Genomic DNA, 26,736 nt, shown 5'->3' with positions numbered 1-26,736 from the left:
CTCAGTCGGATCCGACTGTTTCCGACCCCATGGACTGTACAGGCTCCTCCGTCCATGGGATTTTCCAGGCAAGAATGCTGGAGTGGATTGCCATTTCCTTCTCCAGGGGATCTTCCGGACCCAGGGATCAAACCCGGGTCTCCCGCATTGCGGGCAGCCGCTTTACCATGGGAGCCACCAGAGAAGTAAATTCTGTTATAATATATAATTGTGCCTGGCTGATCAGAGAAGGCGATGGCACCCCACTCCAGTACTCTTGCCTGGAAAATCCCATGGATGGAGGAGCCTGGTAGGCTGCAGTCTACGCGGTCGCGAAGAGTCGGACACGACTGAGTGACTTCACTTTCACTTTTCACTTTCATGCATTGGAGAAAGGAAATGGCAACCCACTCCAGTGTTCTTGCCTGGAGAATCCCAGGGACGGGGGAGCCTGGTGGGCTGCCGTCTATGGGGTCGCACAGAGTTGGACACGACTGAAGCGACTTAGCAGCAGCAGCAGCAGCTGATCTGGAACAGAAATGGGCCAAGATTTTATTTGGTATATTGGCCAATAACAACTTGATCCTAATTTTAATCTTAATAGAGGGACAGTCAGATTCTGCCCCACCCTCCACACTTCAACTTGCCTTTTTCCTTACTCTAAACATTTGGATATAATTTTATTCTGGTTTAGATTTTAGTAACATACATACGCTGATTTCCTTTTGTTATATGTATAGCTGAGGCAATTAGGTATCTAAGGTAAAACATAGGAAAAGAAATTGGTTTGGAAAACTATAAAGGCATTAACTCTTTTTTAGTTCTGATCTCATATGAGCAAGATGTATTATCTCTAAAAAGATTTTATTATTGTTCATACATATATGGTGCCTCCTTTCACAGCTCTTCCTTATGGAAGGATGCTATATCTCTAATGAATTTGACCATGTGACTTGCTTGGACCAATGAAATGTTGTGGGGTGACAGGTACCACTTTTGAACAATGAGTGCATGATTTGCATTTTCTTACTGCCTTTGTCAATTTAATTAATTGGCTGTGCTCCAGAAAATGGCTACTTGCTCAGGGAACCTAGAATAAAGATTTGTTATTGATGGTCAGTCTCTAAGTCATGTCTGACTGTGTGATCCCATGAACTGCAGCATGCCAGGCTTCCCTGTCCTTCACTACTTTCTGAATTTTGCTCAATCTCATGTGCAGAGTCGGTGATGCTATCTAACCATCTCATCTTCTGTAGTCCCCTTCTCCTTTGGCCTTCAGTCTTTCTCAGCATCAGGGTCTTTCCTAGTGAGTCAGCTCTTTGCATCAGCTGGCTACATTATTGGGGTTTCAGCATCAGTCCTTCCAATGAATATTCAGGGCAAATTTCCTTTACGATTGACTGGTTTGATCTTGCAGACCAAGGGATTCTCAAGAGTCTTCTGCAGCACCACAGTTCAAAAGCAGCAGTTCTTCGACATTCACTCTTATTTATGATCCAACACATCTGTACATGACTACTGGAGAAACCATAGCTTTGACTATACAGACCTTTGTCGGCAAAGTGATATCTCTGCTTTTTACTCTTGTGCCTAGATTTGTCATAAGATAAAGTGAAGTAAAATCACAGCTGCCTTGAAATGGACATGTAGCATAAAAAAAGAAATGAATCTTTTTTTCTCAGTAACCACTATAATTTTATAGTTGTTGCCACAGAATTACCTAGTCTATTCTATCTGATATACCTTCTTCAATATGCTTTGAAAATAGATGATGGTTTATTTTGATGGAGTCACTTATTATTCACATATCAGAACCTTTTAAAAAATCTACTCAATAGGATAATTTGTCATAAAGAGTTAATTTCAGATGAACAAATCACCAGTACTGGGTAACAGGACATAGAAATAGTATTGCTGTAAAAATTCCCTTTGATAACTTGATTTTATTCAACTTCTATTAAACAAAATTATTCACACACAAGTTTAATCCATGACTTTATAATGTGAGCTTTTTCCTTTTAGAAAGTTTTCACATAGAAAAGCAAAAGTGAGGAATATAATTAGCGAAACCACATATAATTATTTCCCTTTCTGTAAGAAGCATGTACTTTTTTTTTTCCTAACAACAACAAAAAAGCACTGCTTCCTGGTCCAATGAGAAAAACCAAACACAGGGAAAATGTTCTTTGGTTCAAAGCCCAAATTTCCCACTTCACTTCTCATTTTGTTCCTGAAATGCTGGCACTAACAGTGATTTTACAGTGTAAACAGCTCAGTATTCGCTTCATTTCTGGTAGTTGCTAATGGCCTTTTATCATAACTTATGAGAATTCTTTGTTCTATTCACTGCCGTATAACATGTCTGATAGATCACATCAAAACTAAATGGAGGTGACAAGGTGTATGGCATCAGTGGTGTTAAAATTAAATGGTTTCATGCACCAAATCAAACAGTGTGGACAAGAAGTGATATTAGCATCAGAAACCTTGACAAAGAGAGAGGAAGGGAGGGGCAAAAGAGAGGGAGAGGGGAAGAGAGGGAAAGGAGAGAGGACAGCCATACCAGTAAGCTTCTCCGTAGCCTTAGAAGGAATTGACAGGCTTTATTTTATCACATTTCCTGGTAAAGATATTACTAAGAACTTCAGAATACACTTTCTGAGAATGGTTTGCAACTAGAGAAGTCTTTTTTAACACTAAAATATGGAAAGATTTTTCCCAGCTCCATAGGTTTTACAAAAGGCCAGGCAACAGAAGAGCAATGGGTTAAGAAAATAAAACACTGCGATATCTTCTCTAACTGTGCTGCACAGTCACACAATAATTGAACAGTGGGGCTGGGCTTCTACCACTGTGATCTTCAAGATCTTCAAGGCCTTCATTGTATGCTATGTTTAAAAAGGTGGTTTGTGGTCTGGGCCACCTGTAATCCTCACATCCTATCTTTAGAAGGCAGACAATCAGTCTTAAAGCAGACAGTGGTAGATGCCCCCTACGCTGGGCAACTACTCTGTGGCAATGGATATGCTTTGTTTTCATATCTGTATCAACACAATATCTTTATTTGCAAGGCCTGTAATTCTGAGTTCCCTGTGAGAAATGATTTCCCCTTGAAGAGATAGTCTGTTCTCACCTCCGTTGGACACAAGTCCTCAGCCAGCACAGCAAACAAAGGAAAGTCATAACGCCAGGAAAACACAAACAGCTTTTCCTGGAAAGTCATAACGCTAGGGAAAAAACAAATATCTGGTCCTGGAAAAAGATATTTTCAGTTATTATTATTCTAAGAAATGGGAGAAAAAGAAATTTGAAAACACTCTCAGTTCAATGAATCATTTCTACCTTTGTTCTTCCAAAAAATTTTAAATATACATAAATGAAAAATATAAAAGCATTCACTCAGAGCAATGTTTTACTCTAGAGTGATAAGCCTTTAGAAGCTCTTCAAAAGCAGTTAGGGTGAAGGATATTTCTTGATCTTCAAGAAAATTAGTTGAAATTGCAATGATTAGAAACAAGAAAATTGTTTGCAGAAAAGCAGCTAGGTTTCTCTCAAAATCCAGACAAAAGACTAAACAGAGAACTTTGAATGATGCTGATTAGATATGGTTCAGGGTGGCCACAAAAAGTTAAAGTCCCAGTTTTTGTAAACATGGAAAAAATACCAGAGAAAACAAAATAAGTCATCTCAACCCTCAAAAACATAGTATACTATTCTGAGCTAAAGGGGACAAGCTTCCCATTTGGATGATCAAATATAAGACGTCTGCAATAAAGATGTTTTCCTAAGGCAAACTACTACGTAGCCAAGGAGGTATTTTCATATCACAATAATATCTGAATTAGTAAGCACAGCCATTTGGCAAGCATACCTGATCTCCGCATGGGTATCAATCTCACTTGTTCAGGAAAGATACAGCCCACATAAAACCATCTAAGTGCATTTTCCTCTGTACTATCTTTCTGGAAATTATGACCTGCTGATCTTAAGTCCCTAGCCACGAATACGGCATTGGGGAGAAGCTGGCATATGCAACCTTGAACTGGCAGTTTCAACCTCTGAGATGGGCTTGATTGCCCTGGCCTTTAAATGTCAGGGGCTGTGCAAGAAAGGTCGAGACACTGCTCTTAAAGATCTAGTGGCACCAAGATCCTTCCTGCGGATGGAGAAAAAGCAAACAGCTCAATTCTTTCAAAATCCAGAAAATATATGTTTCTCAAATGACACCAAGTTGGCAAACATCTATTACTTTTGTTCTTCAACTAAGAAAGAACTATTATGTTAGTAACTTTCTTAAAGGTAGTCCTTAATAGTTAAAAGATGCATCTTAAGCAGTTTCTTAAAAAGAAGAAAGTGAAACTGAAGATAAATGCCTCTACCTCGAGTTGCAGAGCAGACACTAATAAAGAGTAACTATGAAGTGCTTACAGTCCTAAGGAAAGTGCTATTTTGACCCCTGTTCATCTAGAATATATGTTCCCTCTTATAAAAACTGCTTTCAAGTTTAAAATAGGAAAAACAATAAATTATATTTACAGAAAGGAGAACAAATATAAACTCATTAATATTTCTACTGAATATGTATAGTCATTTTTATAGGTGTTCATAGAAGCAGGATTTTGAACACAACTTATTTCCCTAGGATAGCGCTGCCCACAAGAAATACAATGAGAATCACATATGCAAATGTAAATTTTCTAGTAGCCATGTTGAAGCAAAAAGAAACAAGATAAATGAACTTTGTATATGTGTTTTCTTAGAGATATTTATACATGTGTGTACATTTTTAAAATTTTATATCACAGTATACTTGATTTACAATGTTGTGTTAGTTTTCGGTATATAGCAAAGTGATTCGCTTATACATAGACATATATTCATTCTTGTTCAGATTCTTTATCCATATAGGTTATTACAGAATATTGAGTAGAGATCCCTGTGCTATACAATACATTAAGTCCTTTTGGTTATCTATTTTATATATATATACACATACACATATATGTATATATATATATATATATATATATAAAATATAAAGTGTGTTTGTTTTAATCCCAAGTTCCTAATGTAACGCTCCTTCTTCAGGGAAGTGAATTTTAATATGGCATTTGAACTAATTCTATTTCAGCAACTAACCAATATCAAATTTGTACTGCTTTTGTTTGAAATTTGAATTTAAATGAATTAATTATATTTAAAAGTAAGTCTCAGTTGCCAAAGTTACACTGCAAGAGCTCAATAGCCACCCATGACTAGTGGCTCCCATACTGGACTATTCAGCCTTAAACTCATCATGTTCAACGTATATTCACATAAAAATTTAGGAAAGAAAAGCCCAGATGAGACTAATAAACTTCTCAAGGCTTCCTAGCTATAGAGCAATGCAATGTCAACTAGAAGCTTTTTTCTAGGCTTCCAACATTGCTGCTCTATTTAGTTTTGTTGAACTCACATGAGGTACGTTTACATTCTACTTACTGAAGTAGAAAACTTAGAGGGATATCCTTTGTTCAGTTCAGTTACTCAGACGTGTCCAACTCTTTGCGACCCCATGGACTGCAGCATGCCAAGCTTCCCTGTCCATCACCAACTCCTGGAGCCTACTCAAACTCATGTCAGTTGCATCGGTGATGCCATCCAAACATCTCATCCTCTGTCATCCCCCTCTCCTCCCACCTTCGATCTTTCCCAGCATCAGGGCCTTTTCAAATGAGTTGGTTTTTCGCATCAGGTGGCCAGTATTGGAGTTTCAGCTTCAGTATCAGTCCTTCCAATAAATATTCAGGACTGATTTCCTTTAGGATGGACTGGTTGGATCTCCTTGCTGTGCAAGGAACTCTCAAGAGTCTTCTCCAACACCACAGTTCAAAAGCAGCAATTCATCAGCACTCAGCTTTCTTTATAGTTCAACTCTCACACCTATACATGACCACTGGAAAAATCAAAGCTATGACTAGATGAACCTTTGCTGATAAAGTAATGTCTCTGCTTTTTAATATGCTGTATACGTTGGTCATAACTTTTCTTCAAAGAAGCAAACATCTTTTAACTTTATGGCTGCAGTCACCATCTACAGTAATTTTGGAGCCCAAGAAATGGTCTTTCAACATTTCCATTTTTTCCCCATCTATTTGCCATGAAGCGATGGGACCAAATCCAATGATCTTAGTTTTCTGAATGTTGATTTTTAAGCCAGTTTTCCCCTCTCCTCTTTCACTTTCTTCAAGAGGCTCTTTAGCTCTTCTTTGCATTCTGCCATAAGAGTGGTGTCATCTGCATAGCTGAGGTTATTGATATTTCTCCCAGCAATCTTGATTCTAGCTTGTGCTTCATCCAGCCTGGCATTTCTCACGATGTACTCTGCATATAAATTAAATAAGCAGGGTGACACAGCCTTGATATATTCCTTTCCCAGTTTGGAACCAGTCTGTGCTCTCACGTCCGATTCTAAATGTTGCTTCTTGAGTTGCATACAGACTTCTCAGGAGGCAGGTCAGGTGGTCTGGTATTCCCACCTCTTTCAGAATTTTTCACAGTTTATTGTGATCCACAGAGATATAGGCTTTGGTGTAGTCAATAAAGCAGAAGTAGATGTTATTCTGGAACTCTCTTGCTTTTTCAATGATCCAGCGGATGTCGGCAACTTGATCTCTGGTTCCTCTGCCTTTTCGAAATCCAGCTTGAACATCAGGAAGTTCACTGTTCACGTACTACTGAAGCCTGGCTTGGAGAATTTTGAGCATTTCTTTGCTAGTGTGTGAGATGAGTGCCATTGTATGGCACTTTGAACATTCTTTGGCATTGCCTTTCTTTAGGATTGGAATGAAAACTGACCTTTTCCAGTCCTGTGGCCACTGCTGAGTTTTCCAGATTTGCTGGCATATTGAGTGCAGCACTTTCATAGCATCATCTTTTAGGATGTGAAATAGCTCAACTGGAATTCCATCACCTCCACTAGCTTTGTTCATAGTGATGCTTCCTAAAGCCCACTTGACTTCACATTCCAGGATGTCTGACTCTAGATTAGTGATCACACCATCATGGTTATCTGGGTCATGAAAATCTTTTTTGTTTAGGTCTTCTGTGTATTCTTGCCACCTCTTCTTAATATCTTCTGCTTCTGTTAGGTCCATACCATTTCTGCCCTTTATAGTGCCCATCTTTGCATGAAAAGTTCCCTTGGTATCTCTAATTTTCTTGAAGAGATCTCTAGTCTTTCCCATTCTATTGTTTTTCTCTATATCTTTGCACTGATCACTGAGGAAGGCTTTCTTATCCCTCCTTGATATTCTTTGGAACTCTGCATTAACATGGGTATATCTTTCTTTTTCTCCTTTGCCTTTCATGTCTTTTCTCCTCTCAACTATTTGTAAGGCCTCCTTGGACAACCATTTTGTCTTTTTTGTATTTATTTTTCTTGGGGATGGTGTTGATCACTGCCTCCTGTATAATGTCAGGAACCTCTGTCCATAGTTCTTTAGGCACTCTATCAGATTTAATCCACTGAATCTATTTCTCAATTCCACTCTGTAATTGTAAGGGATTTGATTTAGGTCATACCCGAATGGTCTAGTGGTTTTCCCTACTTTCTCAATTTAAGTCTGAATTTGGCAATAAGGAGTTCATGATCTGAGCCACAGTCAGCTCCTGGTCTTGTTTTTGCTGACTGTATAGAGCTTCTCCATCTTTGGCTGCAAAGAATATAATCAATCTGATTTCGGTGATGACCATCTGGTGATGTCCATGTGTACAGTCTTCTCTTGTGTTGTTGGAAGAGGGTGTTTGCTATGATCAGTGCGTTCTCTTGGCAAAACTCTGTTAGCCTTTGACCTACTTCATTTTGTACTCCAAGGCCAAGTTTGCCTGTTACTCCAGGTGGCTCTTGAATTCCTACTTTTGCATTCCAATCCCCTATACTGAAGAAGACATCTTTTTGGGGTGTTGGTTCTAGAAGGTCTTTTGGGTCTTCATATAACCATTCAACTTCAGCTTCTTCAGCATTACTGGTCTGATTGTAGACTTGGATTACTGTGATATTGAATGGTTTGCTTTGGAAACGAACAGAGATCATTCTGTCATTTTTGAGATGGCAACCAAGTGCTTCATTTCAGACTCTTTTGTTGACTATGATGGCTACCCCATTTCTTCTAAGGGATTCTTGTCCACAGTAGTAGATATAATGGTTATCTGAGTTATCTAATAACTCAGATCTATGAAAACAAAATCATTGGTCTCTTGGATAGCAAGGAGGTCAAATCAGTCAGTCCTAAAGGAAATCAACCCTGAATATTCATTGGAAGGACTGATGCTGAAGCTGAAACTCCAATACTTTGGCCACATGATGTGAAGAGCCCACTCACTGGAAAGGACCCTGATCCTGGGAAAGATAGAGGGTAGGAGGAGAAGTGGGTGACAGAGGATGAGATGGTTGGATGGCATCACTGACTCAATGGACATGAGTTTGAGCAAACTTGGAGATGGTGAAGGACAGGGAGGCCTGGCGTGCTGCAGTTGATGGGGAAGCAAAGGGTCAGACACAACTTAGCAACTGAACCACAACCATGCTACAATCTCAGAAATTTCCAAATGGGGTTTTTATGGCACATTCAGTGGCTCTGCAGCCTGGTTAGACGAAATGGGCGCTCTTTAAATTCACATTTTACTCTTTCCTTGAAGTGAGTCAACGGTGCAAACTGACACAGGTCACCTTCTCATAATTTTGCTTCTCATTTTAGTTGACCGCTTGGTTAGTCGTTTTTACTAAGGCTCTTATGGCAGGGTCAGCCACCGTCCAGAAATAATGTGCCCGTCCTGCCACATCCAGATTCTTTTTTACAGGGTACTTACAGGCAACCGGCCACAGGCAGAGTCATTTCAACTAACTCAACTGGAACTGATGATGAAGCTCCCTCACTGTGGGTGCTCCATCCATCATAAAGCACACCCTGCCGTCTGTAGAGATGATACATCATTACAGGGCTCAGGGCCCTAAGAGCAAAGAATCACAAAGAATGATACACAAAGGGATGTGTTTTGTCAGCACAAGATAGGGCCACACTGAACAAACACTAAAACTTAGAGCCCTCTTCAGGTGTGAGTGATTTTCCTCAGGAAAATCCTCTCATTTGAGGCTCACTGTTGACTGCTGCAAACATGCTTTGTTGCTTCATAAAATTAGGAGTCCTCCTTTGCCTTCTCAGACCATATATCCCTCTCATTGAATTACCCTCTAATGCCCTGCACTGAACTGGGAAGTGTCCCAGCACGCTGTCAAATCCTTTTATTTTTGTTATGAAGCAGGTTCTACCTGAAGGAGATGCCCATTTGTTGCCAAACTTAATTAAGGAAACTTGGATCTTTTAAAGCAGGAGAAGCATATGAGTTGCTAAATAGCAAAGGGCATTTTCTGGCTTTTCTACAGCATTAAAACAACACTGTGTTCTCTCCGTCTAAGCAAACAGACAAAACGGAACACTTCCAACTCCAGGTCACATCATACCCATTCTTCAGTCATCATTATCCCCATTTAACAGCTGGGGAAATTGAGAGAGTGGAAGATAATTAGAGCTACCTAGTGCTTGGAAATAAGAGCCAGAGCTAGAAGTCATTAACTCTGTCAATTTCCACAGCACAGCTGAGGCACTATGATTTGAAAAAGAACAGATGGTAAGTGAAGGCAAGGACGAAGATGGAGGTCTTCCTTTAGTAACTTGGAAGGCTGTCAGGTGCTATTCTGCATGTTAAGTATGAAAGAAATTCCAAACTTTGAAAGCCAGTCATACTGCCTTACATGAGGTTGTAAAAATAGTTCTCTTTGGAAAGGGTGGCCCATATTAAAAATATCCTCAGTGACCTGTTTTCAAGGAGTCCAACTCAAACAAGTTATTTTTAATAATGGGTGGTCGTCCCAGTGGTCTGTTTTAAATGGATTATCCTGAGTAATTAGAGACAATTGTGCTTTCTTTTAGATGAAGTTCTCCTGGGTCTTTTTTTTTCCCTGTCATTCATTGCTATAGAACTTTCAGAAAAATTGAATCCACAAATTAAGTCCATCCTTTTGCCTTGACAAAATTCCATTCTATCAAGGTTCTGCTGCCATCTCCAGAAACCTAAGAAAAAAAAGCTTTTCTGCAATGCAAACTTGAGGACCAAGAAGTTTAGGCACTTGGCTTTCATGGTGCTACTTCCCATGTGCCCATGATTCTTTGCCTATTTGATACAATCAGAAAGGGGGTGCTTTATGAGGAATAATTTCCTTCTGCCTTATACTTATCATGGATATTATTGAATTTTAGTAATAAATTTATATGTATACTTACCATTAAGATAAATTATTCAGCTCTTAGCTACATCCTCTCAAACTTCACCAGAGTGGTAGCCACTAGCCATTCGTGCTGATGAGCACTTGAAATGCAGCAGTTTTGAATGGAGGTGTGCTGTAAAGGCAAACTGTGCGATGGACTCTGAAGCTCAATACAAAATATTGATAATTTTTAAAACTTATTACCTATTGAAATAATTATTTGGATATATTAGGCTCAATAAAATCTTTTCAAAATTAATTTCACCTAGCCCTTTTTGTTCTTTTACTTTTTTTTTAATGTGGCTGTCATAAAATTTAAAACTACACATGTGCTTATATTTCTACTGAACTATGTTACAGTAGGGTAGGAGTTGGCAAACTTTACTTTAGAAGGTCCGGAGAATAAATATGCTAGATTCTGCGGCCACGTGGTTTCTGTTTCAACTTCTCAACACTGCCGTTATAGTATGAAATCAGGCAGTGACAAGAGCCGATGAATGGTCGTGGTTCTATTCCAATAAAACGTTACTTAAGAATATTGAAGTCTGAATTTTATATCATGTTCACGTGTCATGAAACATTTTTCTCTTGATTTTTTTTCAACCATCTAAAACATAAAATTCTTTCTTCATGAGTCAGTCAAAAATAGATGGGAGAATATCAGCCAGATTTGGGGCATGAGACAGAGTTTGCTAACTCCTGCTACATATGGGCCACAGAAGGTGCCGTGTAGAGCCAATCCCATCATTCACTGAAGCCGACTGTCCATGCTGGGCTTCCAGGGTGGCTCAGTGGTAAAGAATCTACTTGCCAATGCAGGAGACTCAGGAGACATGGGTTGGATCCTAGATTGGGAAGATTCCCTTGGAGAAGGAAATGGCAACACACTCCAGTATTCTTGCCTGGTGAATTCCATGGGCCAAGGAGCCCGGTGGACCACATTCCACGGGATCACTATAGTCCATGGGGGTCCCAGGACTGAGCGACTGAGCACTCACATATTGTCCATGTTAAAGAGGACTAGATTATGTTATCAAACTAGAATAGAAAGGAAAATCTTCAATGAGGACTGCAGGGATAAAAGTAGAGGCAGGGTTATCACAAACCACAGGGATTTTTTTTTTTTTTTTTTTTTGGCGCCACAGGAATGAGTGCCAACAAATTTTATTACAAATATCCTTATGCTAGTAAATTTTTTATGGGAGTTTTTAAAAATGTGAGAGATGATGACGCTGAGACAGAAGGTGGAACAGAATTCACAGATGTTAGCTAATTCCCCTGCAGAGGTTTCCATTGCCCAGGCTGCTGAGCAGTAGGTGAATCAGCTCTGGAGACTGAAAAGAGAATGTTTCTGACTGTGCCTTGGCAGAGCTGAGTAACAGATGAGGTTTGTTACTGACATTTTCTCATCTCTTCCATCTTTGCCCACTAATCCTTGACCTCAAACAGCTTTCAACTTCATGGGCAAACAGGTTTTAAGCAAGTAAACAGACCGAGAAGTCATTTGAAAACATGAAAATACTCCAAAATAAAAGACAGGTGCACTAGAAAAGTGTGTCTCAAACTTAAACATGCATAAGATTAACCTGAGGAGCTGGTTCAAAGGCCAAAGGTGAGTCAGTAGGTCTGGATGACACATTCCATATTTCTCACAAACTTTTAGGTGATGCTAGAATTCTCGGTCCTTGGACCACACTTCACTACCATGCAAGGCAAGGTTCATACCAGCAGGTATTTTTCTGTTTCTGTCTTTTGGGTTCACTAAAATATCTAAGGGCTTCCTTGGTGGCTCAGACGGTAAAGCGTCTGCCTACAATGAGGGACACCTGGGCTCGATCCCTGGGTCGGAAAGATCCCCTGGAGAAGGAAATGGCAACCCACTCCAGTAGTCATGCCTGAAAAATCCCATGGACCAAGGAGCCTGGTGGGCTACAGTCCATGGGGTCACAAAGAGTCGGACACGACTGAGCGACTTCACTTCTTCAATGTATCTAAAGCACCTAGAACAGTGCTTAGTACATAGTAAGCACTCGATAAATATATTCTGAATGAAGAATACAGGAAAGAATCACATGAAGGGATATATCATTTAGACCGAGGTATCAGAAAGCAGTCTCTGATGGAAAGCTATGTTAGCTGAAGTCCTCTCATGTTCTAAATGCTACTACTCTCTCCATATCTCCTCCGTCACTTACTCTCAATTCTAAAACTAGATTCTCATAAAATACATCAAATAAAGATAATGATCATTAGGGGCTTCCCTGGTGTCTCAGATGGTAAAGAACCTGCCTGTGATGCAGGAGACCTGCATTCGATCCCTAGGTTGGGAAGATCCCCTGGAGAAGGGAGTTGCTGCCCACTCCAGGATTCTTGCCTGGAGACTTCCAAGGACACAGGAGCCTGGTGGGCTACAGTCTATGGGGTCGCAAAGAGTCAGACACGACTGAGCAACTAACACTTTAGACACTAGGTTCTCATAAAAGACATCAAATAAACATGGTGATTATTGCTAACTGTCAAGTATGTTGTCTCTCCTGTGACATCTGCATTCCTAACATTGGTGCCTGGAAAAGGAACATCTTCCAGTGAATGACCCTCTAACAGTGGAGTGTAAGGAGCAGTCACAAGAGAAGAGGCAAATATTTGGTGTCAGCATCCTTTCGCTCATACCAAATAATTGAGCAACTAACTACCAGGGTCTACATAAAACTAGTGATACAATCATTAACAATTATGTGACATTTTTAAAAATTAAAGTTAGCATTTATGATTAAAATAAGGCTAACTTATAATTAACACTGGTTCCCCTTACAGAGGAACTGATTAAACAATGGATTTTTAGAGTTGCAAAGGATGTAAGAACTCATCTACTTCAACCACTTCATTAAGTTAAGAAGGTTTATAGTCCATGGGCTGTTGTTAAATGGCCATACAGTCCGCGATCCCTCACAAAACAATCAGTTCCATTTTTTAGCATCTGATAAATGATACTAAATTGTTTAATAATTTCTCTTTCCCTAAAATTTTTATATATTATTTCTGGTTCACTCTTTCAGCAGATTCTTCAATGCCAACAGTGTGCTAAGATATGGTAGTACAGTTGTCTGTGGGCCCTGCTTGTATCATCCTGCCCTCTGGAACCCACTGGAGTAAGTCTGATCCATCTCCCCTGTGACAGGGCATCATAATTTTGGAAGACAGTTCTTCTTAAAGATGTGGAAAACGGCCCATTCGTCTTCATGAGAAGTTAGTTCATTTGGCCACTCTTTCACAACTGCCATGTGCCAGCTGCTGTGCTAAGCACAGGGCTACTGCTTTGCCCAATAAAGACACAGTCTTTGTCTTCATGGAAATTAAGGTTTATTTGGAAATACATTCATCGAAGAAGTTAATACAACATTGAGTATGATGACAAGGCAAGAAATGATATGATGAGATCTAGGGGGTCAGAGGACAGGGTCCTAACAACAGCACAGGTTTGGGAAGGGCAAGTGTTAAGAGCTGAACTTAGGGAGGTAGTCAGGAACCAGGTCACAAAGGCCTTGGGAATGTATTTTGAAGCTTTTGCTCTTCAGCCAAAAGTCAAGAAGAAATTATAGAGTTTCAGAGTGACATGACCAGATTTGAATTCTATAATGATTACTCTGGTTTCAGTGTTCAGAGTGGAATGGGGGTGAACAAAACTGGAGGCAGGGAGATATATCAGTGTTTCTCAAAGCCATCAGGGATCTTCTAGAGCTTATTTCTAGGTGCGAGTGGGGCCTGAGATTCCATATTTCTAACAAGCTCCCAAGTGATGCTAAAGCTGATGAACTGAGGTCCTCCCTCTGAGTAGCAAATAGTAGGATCTGGGGTCAGAAACGATGGAGACTGGAGGAGGCAGCAGCAGTGAGACTGAAGGGAAGCAGGTGGATCCGGTTGTAGGAAACAGACTCGGAAGTGGGTCTTTATAACCATATCAGGCGTGGGCGATGAGGAAAGAATGCCTCTCAAATTTCTGGCATAGCTAGTGGGATGGGGGAGGTTGTAGTGTCTTTAAACGTTATTTACGATTCAAAACAAAACACTCTATTATTTTCAGCTTCTCATATATATAAGAAATATTCTCCAGTCAGTTGCCTCTGGTCCATGAAATCCAACGTATTTATTCTCAAATGTTTTAAATGGTTTAGAAAATGCATACGTTTAAGCATATTGCCTTGACATGGTATTTGGGTTCTTTCCAAACAAACAATCTAGGGATTAGCTTCCTGGCTACATAGTGATGTGCACATTCAGAATCTACAGTCTTGCAAGCATACAGACCTGTACTCCTACAATGCACTGTGGAACTTCAATGGCAAGCATACCAAAGGGGATTTTTTTTTTTTTTTTACTTTAGCAGCAGAAGTGGGTAACTTCTGCTCATTTCCCAAAAAGGCTCATTTCCCAAATTTTTAATATGGGCATGATAATGATAGTAGAAATTGCATTTCTGTGATGGGCTGACACGGTTTTTAACAGCTAGGATTCCTTCCACACTACCACAGCACATCCCCTGGCAGATTTCTATTAAACAGAGGAGGTAATTTTAAGGTTTGATTAGTATAGATTTCTGGAAGTTCAGCACACAGAGCGATTGCAGTCAGCCTTGCTAGGATAGTTGGAGTGAGGGAGGCTGGGAATTTGATGTACTGAAACAATGAAACCTCATTTTGAGAGACAGCTCTGTTCTCTTCTGTCTGAAATATCACATCTACTTTGTATTTTATGAACAAAGTGTTTATTTGTTGAACTATTCAGAAAGAGAATTGATGAGCAGGTCCTAGGCTCACCAGCTGACTTGGAGAGCTGACATCTTCCTGGTCGTAAAGCTTAAAAAAGATTGTTGTTTATAGTATATATTCCATAGTTTTCCATCTACTTAAATTGAAGCTGACAGAAATTCAAAGTCAATGCCTTCCTTATGGAGTGATTCTTTGTGATGTAATTACAGAATGAAATCTCTTGGCTGAAATAGGATTTTCTCCCCTGGAGATGACATTAAAAAGAAATAGAGATTACCAATAAACAGCCTGAGAACCTAGATGAGTAGTACTGAAAAGGAGTAAAGTCTTTGCTTTAATTCTCTTGAACGCTGTCAGAAAATAACATCATCCCATAGAAACAAGTAATTCAAACTAGGCTTCAGGATCTGAGCCAGCCAACCCAGGCCTTGCCAGAGCCCCAGGGAAAGCCACGTGGCTGTCTCCTAATAGACGATAGCTTAGGTGTACTTGCCCAGTGCCCAACACTATTCCTCAACAACTCCTCTGCTGACCAACAAGGATGGTCCCTGAGGCACAGATATTAATAATTCCATTTCCTTCACTCCTGAGCTCATGGGTAGAATTCCCTGACCCCCCTTGCATGTAGATGGGTCCAGTGACTGAGCCCTGACATGGAAAACGGGGTGAAGTGAGGAATGCCTCTTCCAGGACTGGCCTGAAACTCCTTCCACGAGTTCCTCCTATTGCTCTCTCTCTTCACCTTTTAGCTTCCCTCTGCAGAAGATCCAGAAGAGAACTCTGACAAGATGGGAGAACCAAAGTCTGGAAACCCACTGATTTTTTTTTTTAATTACAGCAGCATCACATGATAACCAGTACAGTCCCCATGAGCCAAGTCTTGTGGCTCCAGAGGCCAAGTTAACTGGACCAAGATTGAGTAGCTCACTCTTGCTGGGCCAGGTTCTTGCTCTCTGCACTGACCTCTGGAACTGAGGACATGTCAATTTAGGAACTGGGTGCACCCTCCTTTGGTCCTATGGAGGTAAAAGTAAATAAAACCGAAGTGCTGAAGTGAGTAATCAAGGCATGGTACCCGGGAGAGAGACCATGAGACCCCAGAGATGTAATACGAGATGTGATGGAACAGCCTGGCTTCCTGAAAGTTTTGATTTCCTGGTTTTCTTTTCTCACTAATTAAAACTTCTAAGCCTTTCTTTCAGTTGCCCTCTTCTGATCGCAACTGGGAGTTTGGAAAGTTCCTACAGCAGACCTCATATCAAGGCCATTTACTGTGCTTCCTCCAGAGACTAATTATTGAACTTGTTCTCTAGTGAAGACTCTAAAGTTCAGATCACACTGTTCCAATTTAGTAATTCAGGTACTTCTTCCCCCCCAGCAGCAGGGAGTAAGAATCACTATCCCATCTGGATGGCCTGTTGCTTTATTTCAGATCACATTGTTTGTTTAGAAGAGCAAGGCCCATTAGCTAAATGAAGATCCTCTGGCTTCAGTGGTGGGGAGAAAGAAGGAAAGTGCTAAAACATTTTAATTACATTTGGGAAGCGGGGAAAACAGAAGTGGATGGTGTCTCCATGCATCTGTAAGGAACGTATCAGAGGCAGATAGAAAGGGAAAATTAGGCAGACAAAAAGAAATAAGAGGAAGAGAAAATGAGGAAGGCAAACCCTGTAATCTCTCCATTTAAAAGGTTTCTTGCTGGCAGGTCAAGTTTCTCACTGATGGGACTTCAAAAAGGAACTAAGTGGCCAAAAAATAAGATTGTTCTTAGAAGCCTTGACCAGTTCAATCTTCTTCAAAACAAACTTCGGTTTGAAGCAAAGATGAGGTTAATTTTGTATTTGGGTTTGGAGTGTTCAGGGAGCAGGGGAGAAGGCCTGTGGATAAATGTAGTTATTTGTGAGCAGAATTTTTAAACTCTGCATTTAAAATGCTACGTGTTTGGGAAAAGGAATAGAATTCTGCATCCTGATAGGAAAGGAGAGAAAAAATGTGTAGACTCCTGAAAATGCCTTTAGGTAGATAATGCAATTTTTAAATCAGTGGCAATCAAACCAGTCATGATTCTTAAGCCAGGACAGTGGCCGCTCTATCTTCCTGCATGATGTTGCCTTTCTCATCTCTGATATCCCCATCTCTAGTTCATCCTAGGGTCAATTTCCCACAGTGCTACCAGAATGATATGTATACAGCATCAATCTGACTATCCATTTCTTGTGTAAAAGATCTTCAGTGCTATCCCTTATTTTGTCAATAAGAAGTATCTCCAGATTGTGTGTGCACGCTCAGTTGCTCAGTCATGTCCAACTCTTGAGAACCCAGGGACTGTAACCCACCAGGTTCCTCAGTCCATGGAATTTTTCAGGCAAGAATATTGGAGGAGGTTGCCACGTCCCACACCAGGGGATCTTCCCAACCCAGGGATCTTGCCTAGTGCAATCACCCTTTACCTGTAGGTTTGAGCCCACATTTTCCTTCTTCCTACTCCGCATGCAGTCAGACCAAGCTCTGGTCTCTTCCTCTAACATTTGGTACATTGTTTTCTTAGGCCACAGTGTCCTTTCCATTCCCCACACTTTAACAAATCACTGACAGCCCTGAAAATGTATTTTTAAAGTCTAATTTCCACTGTTAGTTCTTTACTGGTCTTTCCCTCCTCTTAACCCAATGGAACTTTTTTTTCTAATCTGTTAATGAATTTGTCAGGTGCCAAAGAGATATACTTGACATATTTCATTCGTTTCAAGTGCATAACATTCTGATTTAATATTTATATATTACAAAATAATCACCATACTAAGTCAATCACCATAATTTTTTTTTCCTTGTCATGGGAACTAGATCTACTCTTGCAGCAACTTTCAAGGGTGCAATACAGTATTATTAACTACAGTCACCATGCTGTACATTATATCTTCATGCCTTATTTTATAACTGGAGGTTTTTACCTTTTGACCACCTTCACCCGTTTTGCCCACCTTCTGCCCCACTCATAGCCCCTGGTAACCATCAATCTTAGTACCTTTGAGTTCCTTTTGCTTGAGTTCCTTCTTTTTTTTTTTTTTTTTTAGATTTAACATTAAAGTGAGATTATATGGTATTTTTCTTTTTCTGTCTGACTTATTTCACTTAGCATAATGCCCTTGAGGTCCATCCACATTATCACACGTGGTAAGATTTCCTTAAGTCTGAATGATACTCCCCTGTATATGTGTGTGTGTATCTCTGTAACCTTTTCTTTAACTGTTCATCCATCATCAGTGGATGCTAAGGTTGTTTCCAGATCTTGGATATTGTAAATAACGCTGCATGAGCATGAGGGTGCAGGTATCTTTTTGAGTTGGTGTTTTCATTTCCTTCAGATAAATATCCAATCATCTTCTTTATCAGGAATCAGAAAAATAATCTTTCCAAAGCTACAGAGACATCAGGAGGAAGAGCCAAGATTTTAATCCAAGCACGCTGGCTCCAGAGCCTGCTATTCTTACCACATTACCTCTTTTACAATTTCTGCTCTGTTCATTGTTATTTGAAATTTGCGTATCATTCCACTAGAGTACAAGCTCACCAAAGGCAGAGATATATTTTTCTCTGCATTCCCGTCAGTGATTAGAATATTACAGTGCATATATGAATTTTTCCTCAATTGAACTGAATAAAGTAGTTTGGAAAACTACATATGGAAGTATATAAGAGTTTATACTGTGATTGATTATTCCTTTGGGATGCTTTTGGTAAAGTTAGACAGTCAGTTCATAAGCAGTAAATCCAATAAAATAATCCAACTCTGTGGATAAAAAAATAACTTATTTTTATCACTCATAATCTCTATGGCATTTTCTTACTAGGAAATATAAAACCAGAGAGAAGACTTCACTGAATTTAAAGGTAAAGGAATCTCTAGAAAAAAATGTGACCACATTCCACAGCCATGAAAATAAAATATTTTCAAGATGATCTTTCATAGCCTTTTTACTTTCCTATCTTACACCACTTTCATGGAATTACCAATGAATACTGCCTTAGTACTATAAATCTATAAAATTTAATTTCTCCAATGAACAGTAGAAACTTAAAGGATTCACTCTAATCTCTTTGACCATCATACAAATGACCAGATACAGTTTTGATCCAAATGGTTCTGTGGGATTTTTACTATAAAACTGAAATGTATCTCTTTTCCTTCCCTGATTTCTTTTCATGCTTTCCATGTGATGCTATTTTGTTTATTTTTATAGGTCTCATTAGCAGGTCTCAGCAACCACAGTAGAACAAAAAGCGTATGGTCCTTTGAATGATGGTTACAGTGGATGCTACCACTTCATTTGTAGCTTTTAAAAGGAACTGCTGATAAAAGTTACTTAATCCTATTACATTTAGTAAATGTTTCCTAATTCTGATAAAAAATATGTAAAATAAAAATTTAAATATAGGGGATTTCTTTGACTTACACATTTTAAACTCCTAGAATTTCATTATACTGTTTGGTGGGACTGTTTCACTTCCTATTTACTTGACATGGGGCTACACAAGCATCAGAGTAGACGGCTGCTGTGCTCACTTTGAAATGACTGATTACTCAAGCCTTGCTGCATCAGAATTACGGCATGTGCGTGTGAGCTAAGGCACTTCAGTCGTGTCTGACTCTGTGTGACCCCATGGACTGAAGCCTGCCAGGCTCCTCTGTCCATGGGGATTCTCCAGGCAGGAGTACTGGAACGGCTTGCCATGCCTTCCTCCAGGGATCACATCTGAGTCTCTAATGCTTCCTGTATTGGCAGGTGGGTTCTTTACCACTAGCTCCCCCTGGGAAGCCCAAATTATAGCGCATTTCCTCCAGAAGGAAGAAACATGGCACGTCAATGTGCCAGGGACAGTTTGCATTGCCTTTTTCCAGAGCGCTGGACTAGACCATTCTAAACTTGGAATACTGCACTGCCATCTGGGGGTATAATTTTAACAGTCATTTGCTGTTGAGCTGAGAGGAAGAGGTGAGATTCGGTAACAATCTGAAAAAATTGAGAGCGATGAGAGTACTTCTCAGATAAGTGTGGAGTTCTGTTCCTACCCTTTTTTTTCCCCCTGAAGCAAAATACATACACATCTAAATACATCCGTTTCTTTCAAAATAGGATTCAGTCCTTATGCTGTATCACTTTTTTTTTTACTTTATTTTACTTCCTGTAAGTCAAAATTTGAATCCAAAGGAGTTTGGGGGCTCACCTAGCATAAGCCCCTCCTTGCAAGGATGAGAACATGGGGGTCCAATATTGCTACAAGTTGCCCTGCCTTATAACTTACTAATGGCAGATCCAAAAGACACAAGTCTCCTGTCTCCAAATTAAATGTCCTCACTTCTGCAAGATCTTGTTCCTAGTAATACCAGGCCATAGAAGCTTCCCAATCCTGTAAAGAATCACTTGGCCAGTCTCCAAGTAGAAAAACACATGTTACAAATGAGTCAACAAAAGTGTTGATGTTAAGGTACATACATACCTTTGGTAGAAGACAAGATATTAAGGTGGAAGAGTGAGGGGCAATGATTGATTTGTGTGCTTATTTTATAGACTGGCCTACTTATCCTTTATGAGCCTTTGATATTTATTTCCCATAAGGTTCAGAGCTGTTGCTGCATTTTAAAAGGAAAAAGAAAAAAGCTTTGGTCCTTGCATAGTGAATATTATAATAAAAAAAAAAAACTAAACTAAACCATGTTAGTTTGATCTCTGCTTAGTAAGACAGCCAATCAATGGGTTCTATAGAAAGTATAAATAAATCATAAATTAGCAGGAAGTATAGCTTCACATAGTCAAGTATTTTTTCTGTTAATTTTTTTTAACTTATTTGCTATATATATTTAAGCATCACTCAGTTCAGTTCAGTTGCTCAGTCGTGTCCGACTCTTTGCGACCCCATGAATCACAGCAAGCCAGGCCTCCCTGTCCATCACCAAATCCCAGAGTTCACTCAGACTCACATCCATCGAGTCCGTGATGCCATTCAGCCATCTCATCCTCGGTCGTCCCCTTCTCCTCCTGCCCCCAATCCCTCCCAGCATCAGAGTCTTTTCCAATGAGTCAACTCTTCGCATGAGGTGGCCAAAGTACTGGAGTTTCAGTTTAGCGTCATTCCTTCCAAAGAAATCCCAGGGTTGATCTCCTTCAGAATGGACTGGTTGGATCTCCTTGCAGTCCAAAGGACTCTCAAGAGTCTTCTCCAACACCACAGTTCAAAAGATCAATCCTTTGGTGCTCAACTTTCTTCACAGTCCAACTCTCACATCCATACATGACCACTGGAAAAACCATAGCCTTGACTAGATGGACCTTAGTCGGCAAAGTAATGTCTCTGCTTTTCAATATGCTATCTAGGTTGGTCATAACTTTTCTTCCAAGGAGTAAGCGTCTTTTAACAACTCATTTATTAATTTATTCATCAATATTTACTTATTCCTATTCAAAAGGGCTGGGTAATTTATTGATATAAGCTGAAATTAAGTCAACTTTACTTGCATTAGAATTCAGAAGTCCTAAATTTTACTCACCAATGAATGGGATTTCCAAAAGTCTTACCCTTACATACAGGGAACATCTGGGGAGATTCCTCTGAATATCCCCATAGCTTACTATACTTGCCCAATCCTTTAGGCATAATAGATAGAAACCTTTCTCCATAGCCAAGCCTTTGGAATAACTGTTGAAGGGAAGCAGGGTTTGCCACCCATAAATATGCCCCTGGGTATAAGGTTTTATCCTGGGCTATTTTTAATAAACGGCAGACAAGGGAGAAGCTTTGAAAACCAAGCTAAAGTTTTTCTTGCATAAGGGAAATCTCCATTTACAAAGATCTCTCCCTCTCTGTACCAAGAAGAAGACGATGATCAAACCCTGAGAAACTCTTATCAATGAAGAAGGCACATACCTAAACCTGCACAATCACCATATCCTGGCTTCCTGTGCTTTCCCTGGTAACCTCCCATAACTGCCTTCCCTCAACATCCAACACCCTTTGTCTTTAGCTGGAGGTGATAGTATTGAAGGTGGTGATTTGGGCCACCACAATTTCACCTTCAAGGAGTTACTCAGTTTTCTTAGGTAGCTCCCAAGTATACAGAAGGTATATATGTTATTAAAGTTCTGGTTGTTTTTTCTCTTGTTAATGTCTTTTATTACAGGGGGAGAGGTCTCAGCCAAGGACTTAGAAGGGCAAAGGGAAGATTATCTTTCCTTCCATACATTTGCTAAAGATCATTTTTAGGGGAGGAGGAGCATAATTGCCATGGAGACAGAATTCATGAGTCATTGATCTACTGAGGTGGCATAACGAAGCGAATGCTTAGGAGGAATGAATGGACATCAGAGTAAAAGGATATTAACAGAATTAATACAATGCAATGGCCTCTTCAAACATTTTAAAACTACAACCCAAAGCACATATACATTGTATTGTCAATCATACATATGTACATGCATTAGAAAAGCTATCTGTTCATATGCTATAACAGACACATGTTATATAATGATGGTTTAAACAAGAAAGTTCATTTCTCTCATGTAAAATTCCAAATAAGAGGTCCAGGCCTGAAATGTCGACCTAGGATCCTTCTATCTTGATGTCCCTCCTTCCTAATCAGACCACTTTTTGTCTAAGATGGGTGCTTTACTTCCTATCATCATCCCCACACTCAGTGTGAAAAAAGGCAAGAGAAAGACACACCTACATTCTTAAAAGGGCTTCCCTGGTGGCTCAGAGGTTACAGCATTTGCCTCCAATGCAGGAGACCCGGGTTCGATCCCTGGGTCAGGAAGATCCCCTGGAGAAGGAAATGGCAATCCACTCCAGTATTCTTGCCTGGAGAATCCCATGGACAGAGAAGCCTAGTAGGTTACAGTCCATGGGGTCACAAAGAGTCGGACACGACTGAGGGACTTCACCTTATGTTCTTAAAAGGCATGCCACAGAAGTTACAGTTATACACATATATCACTTCATACCCCACAAGCAGGACTTGGCCAAGTGCCACAGCCTGATGCAAAAGGGACTGGAAAAAGCAGGCCTCAGTTGGGTAGACATGTGCCAAAATAATATTCTATTGTATGTAAAAAGGTGTGTTAGGTAGGGTAACACTAGCTTCTGTTTTAAAAAGAGGGAGAAAAAGAGATGCCCCTCCAAATGCAAAATAGGTCAAAGACAATAAAAATGTACTTCCCATTTATGTTTGGCCCATATTTAGAAACTAGTTGAAAGATGGCTCTGCCATCTTCAATATATAGATTTTACTGCTGGGGGTACAGGAAGGATTCTATCTCCTTTCCAGCCATGGGATAGTGAGGAAAGAGGATGAAAAAGGTATTTGTGTTTCTTGGCCAAGAAATGACAGACTCCATGTGTCACAGGGGCTTGCATTCATTAGCAAGTCATTAAATGATCTCATTTAGGTACAAGAGGACTAGAAAATGTGGTCCCTGGATAAGCATCCTCTTCCCAAGATCAACACTCTACTATACATGGGAGCATGGATTTCAGTGGAAAGGGAGTTTTCTTCGTAACAGAAAGCAGATGTCTTTGTCCTCATGACCCATTCAGGTCACAGTTTCCTTTACTTTCATAGTTAGACTAGGTTCCTGTCCTCCCACTCTGCAAGAGAGACAACCCCAAAGTCCCACCTGGGTCATGCATCCTGTTCCAAGTCTAGCATCTCTGGGTAATGTGCAAGTCTATCAAAACTGGCAGTGGTTTTTCATGACGTCTCGAAGCCAAAATGGAGTTATCTGTCCCCATCTCCAACCTAATATAAAGTGCTGATAAGAAAAGAACATATTTTAAAAAAAAAAGAAAAAAACTCAGCTCTGAAAAGAGAGGAACAAGAATAGCTCATAGTAACTGGACTTAGCACCATAGAATAATTTCCTGTGTTAATATGCTACCCGGCAGCTCTTGACTCCACTCTTTGGGCCATACCTCCTTGGTCACTGTCCTGCCAGTGTCTGATTTTGTCTTCAGACAGGTTTTTATATGGCCACATACCAAGTAGGCATTGGAGAATGTTCCTAGCTTGGGGACTGCAGAATGTTGGTACTCTGAGTCCTGCTGGCAAGACAGACAGGTTTTGGGAGACAAAGTTTGTTTTAAGGGGTGAAAAGTAAAAGAAGTCTATAAGTCTGGCTCATGATTTCTTTGGTAACATATTGTAGTGAAAAATTTAGAGGGTCCCTGGACTCTGATTTCCCTTAATTCTAACTGCAAACGAATAAAGACAAAATTATCATCTGTATGTTAGCTCTTTAGCCAAAATTCTGGCCTTTTGTTTACTTGCCTCTGCACCCTGTCATTCACTCTCTTGCTCAATTTAATAGCGGCCACCTTGAGGCCAAATACAACAATTGGCTTCAGTAGGAAGCAAAGGTCCTTAATCTAATGTTCCCCCTGGGCTGGCTCCTATTGTCTGGTAGTCCTAATGGTTTGTCCAGTCTTATCTCCTGCTAAGACTGTTTCTGGAGTTAGAGACTCATTTGATCACTGCCTCAGTTTGGGCACAAACACCTTTGTTTCTTGTCAGGACTGATTTATAAAACCCTATATTTTAAGACTCTCAGTCCATTTAATTTGCAGGCCAAAGAAACAGAAAGCCTACCTTTCCAGAGCCTCACTTTTTTTTTTTTTTTTTTACTCCTTGCTTGTTCTAAGTTCAAGTCACCTCTCTGATAGGCCTTGTCAATGGCAAACTTTATATATATATATATATATATATATATATATATATATATATATATATATATATATGAAAAAAATAGCCAATAGGCAACAAGAATATGTATCAAAGTCTTGACTGGCACATGGTTTTATATATAAGATTTGTCCACATGAAATGTGGTCGATGTTTCACCGCAACACACTTATTATCAAGAGCTTTCCAGTTCGATATTTGTGTCTTCATTCCATTCCATCCAATAACAAAGCCGTGTGCTATCTTTAGGCGCTGCTCCGACAGTCCCATTCCTGCCTGCCATGTGTGTGTGTTGGTTACTCAGCTGTGCTTGACTCTGCAACCCCATGGACTGTGGCCCATCAGCCTCCTCTGTCCATGGATTTCCCAGACAAGACTACCAGGGTGGGTAGCCATTTCCTTCCCCAGGGGATCTTCCCAACCCAGGGATCGAACTGGCATCTCCTGCACTCCAGACAGATCCTCTACCATCTGAGCCACCAGTTGGAATACCAACTCAATCACGGTCAGAAAGAATCTGAAATAATACAAGTTGAAGCAGGAGATGTGCTTATTTATCTCTTCTTAATTAGGAGACAATGAGGAAGTCCAGGGCTGATATGAAAGTCCTGTAACCATTAGGGGTGCAGGCTCATTTAACTTGCTCGTCTGCTGCTGCTGCTGCTGCTGCTGCTAAGTCGCTTCAGTCGTGTCCAGCTCTGTGCGACCCCGTAGATGGCAGCCCACCGGGCTCCCCCGTCCCTGGGACTCTGCAGGCAAGAGCACTGGAGTGGGTGCCATTGCCCTCTCCGAGCCTCCTTGTCTAGTCTTTCGCAACATGTGACTTCTGTTTAGTGCTCTGGCTGCTCCAGCTGTCACCAATGTTTGTTTTCTAGCTTAGGGAGGAGTCAGAGGAAGGAAGAGGTCCCATTTCATTCCCTCAAAGACTCAATCCCAAAGCAGGGCACTGCACTTATCCCTTTAGCCAGAATCAGATTGTAAAACAGGAAAAGAAATCTTATCCTCAACTTACCTTAGGTTTACCTACTGGGACCATGTAAATTACACTGACTAAAGACAAATTACCAAGAGAAGAAAACAACAACCCAGAAGTTTACTAATGTGTGTGTTGTGCATATACACGTAGGACTTCCCATTGAGGCACAGCCCCAAACGACTGGTTAGGCCCTGGCATATATACCATCTTAGGCTAAAAAAGTGGAAGTCGCTCAGTCACGTCCAACTCCTTGCAACTCCATAGACTATACAGTCCACGGAATTCTCCAGGCCAGAATACTGGAGTGGGTAGCCTTTCCCTTCTCCAGGGGATCTTCCCAGCCCAGGAATCAAATCCAGGTCTCCTGCAATGCAGGTGGATTCTTTACCAGCTGAAACAGAAGAGAAGCCCAAAGGCAACAAAGGGAAAGGAGCTTCTGCTTTGAGTTAGGGCAGGTGGATTAAGAGACGGTGACCAGACCAGTAAAGAAACGGGGTTGTTTTTAAGCCCTGTTGTGCAGATGTAAGTGGGTGCCTCCGCACTGGATGGGTTGTTAAGTGTTCTCTTCTTCCTTATATGTGAAAGGGAGGCATCTTTCACAAATGGAAATTTCCTTTACAAAGGGAAAAACAGGCACCCTGTCTTTAGAGCTTTTACTGCCTCTCCTAGTTTTCAGTGGCCTTCAGCTCAGAATAAAACTGGCATATTTTGTGGAGGCATATTCTGTTACCCTTCAAAGTTATATGACCATGTTGCTAGAGGATAACTGTGAAAAATAGTTAAAATGCAGTTGCTTATCATTTGAGAAAAGAATAGGTATCTGGAGAAAATGCAGCAGTCTTTTCCATTCATTTGTATGTATAACTGAAAGAAAAATTTAACAAGAAACCTACTCTGTAATACCTTGTGATATTTTCTATTAGTCTATTCCAATAAAAGTGATATTCAAGCCCACAAATTAATTTCTCCATTCATTAACGC

Source organism: Ovis canadensis, chromosome 3 (assembly GCF_042477335.2).
Source record: "Ovis canadensis isolate MfBH-ARS-UI-01 breed Bighorn chromosome 3, ARS-UI_OviCan_v2, whole genome shotgun sequence".
Classification (NCBI taxonomy): Eukaryota; Metazoa; Chordata; class Mammalia; order Artiodactyla; family Bovidae; genus Ovis; species Ovis canadensis.
The sequence above is the reverse complement of the archived record's forward strand: the minus strand, read 5'-3'. Positions refer to the sequence as shown.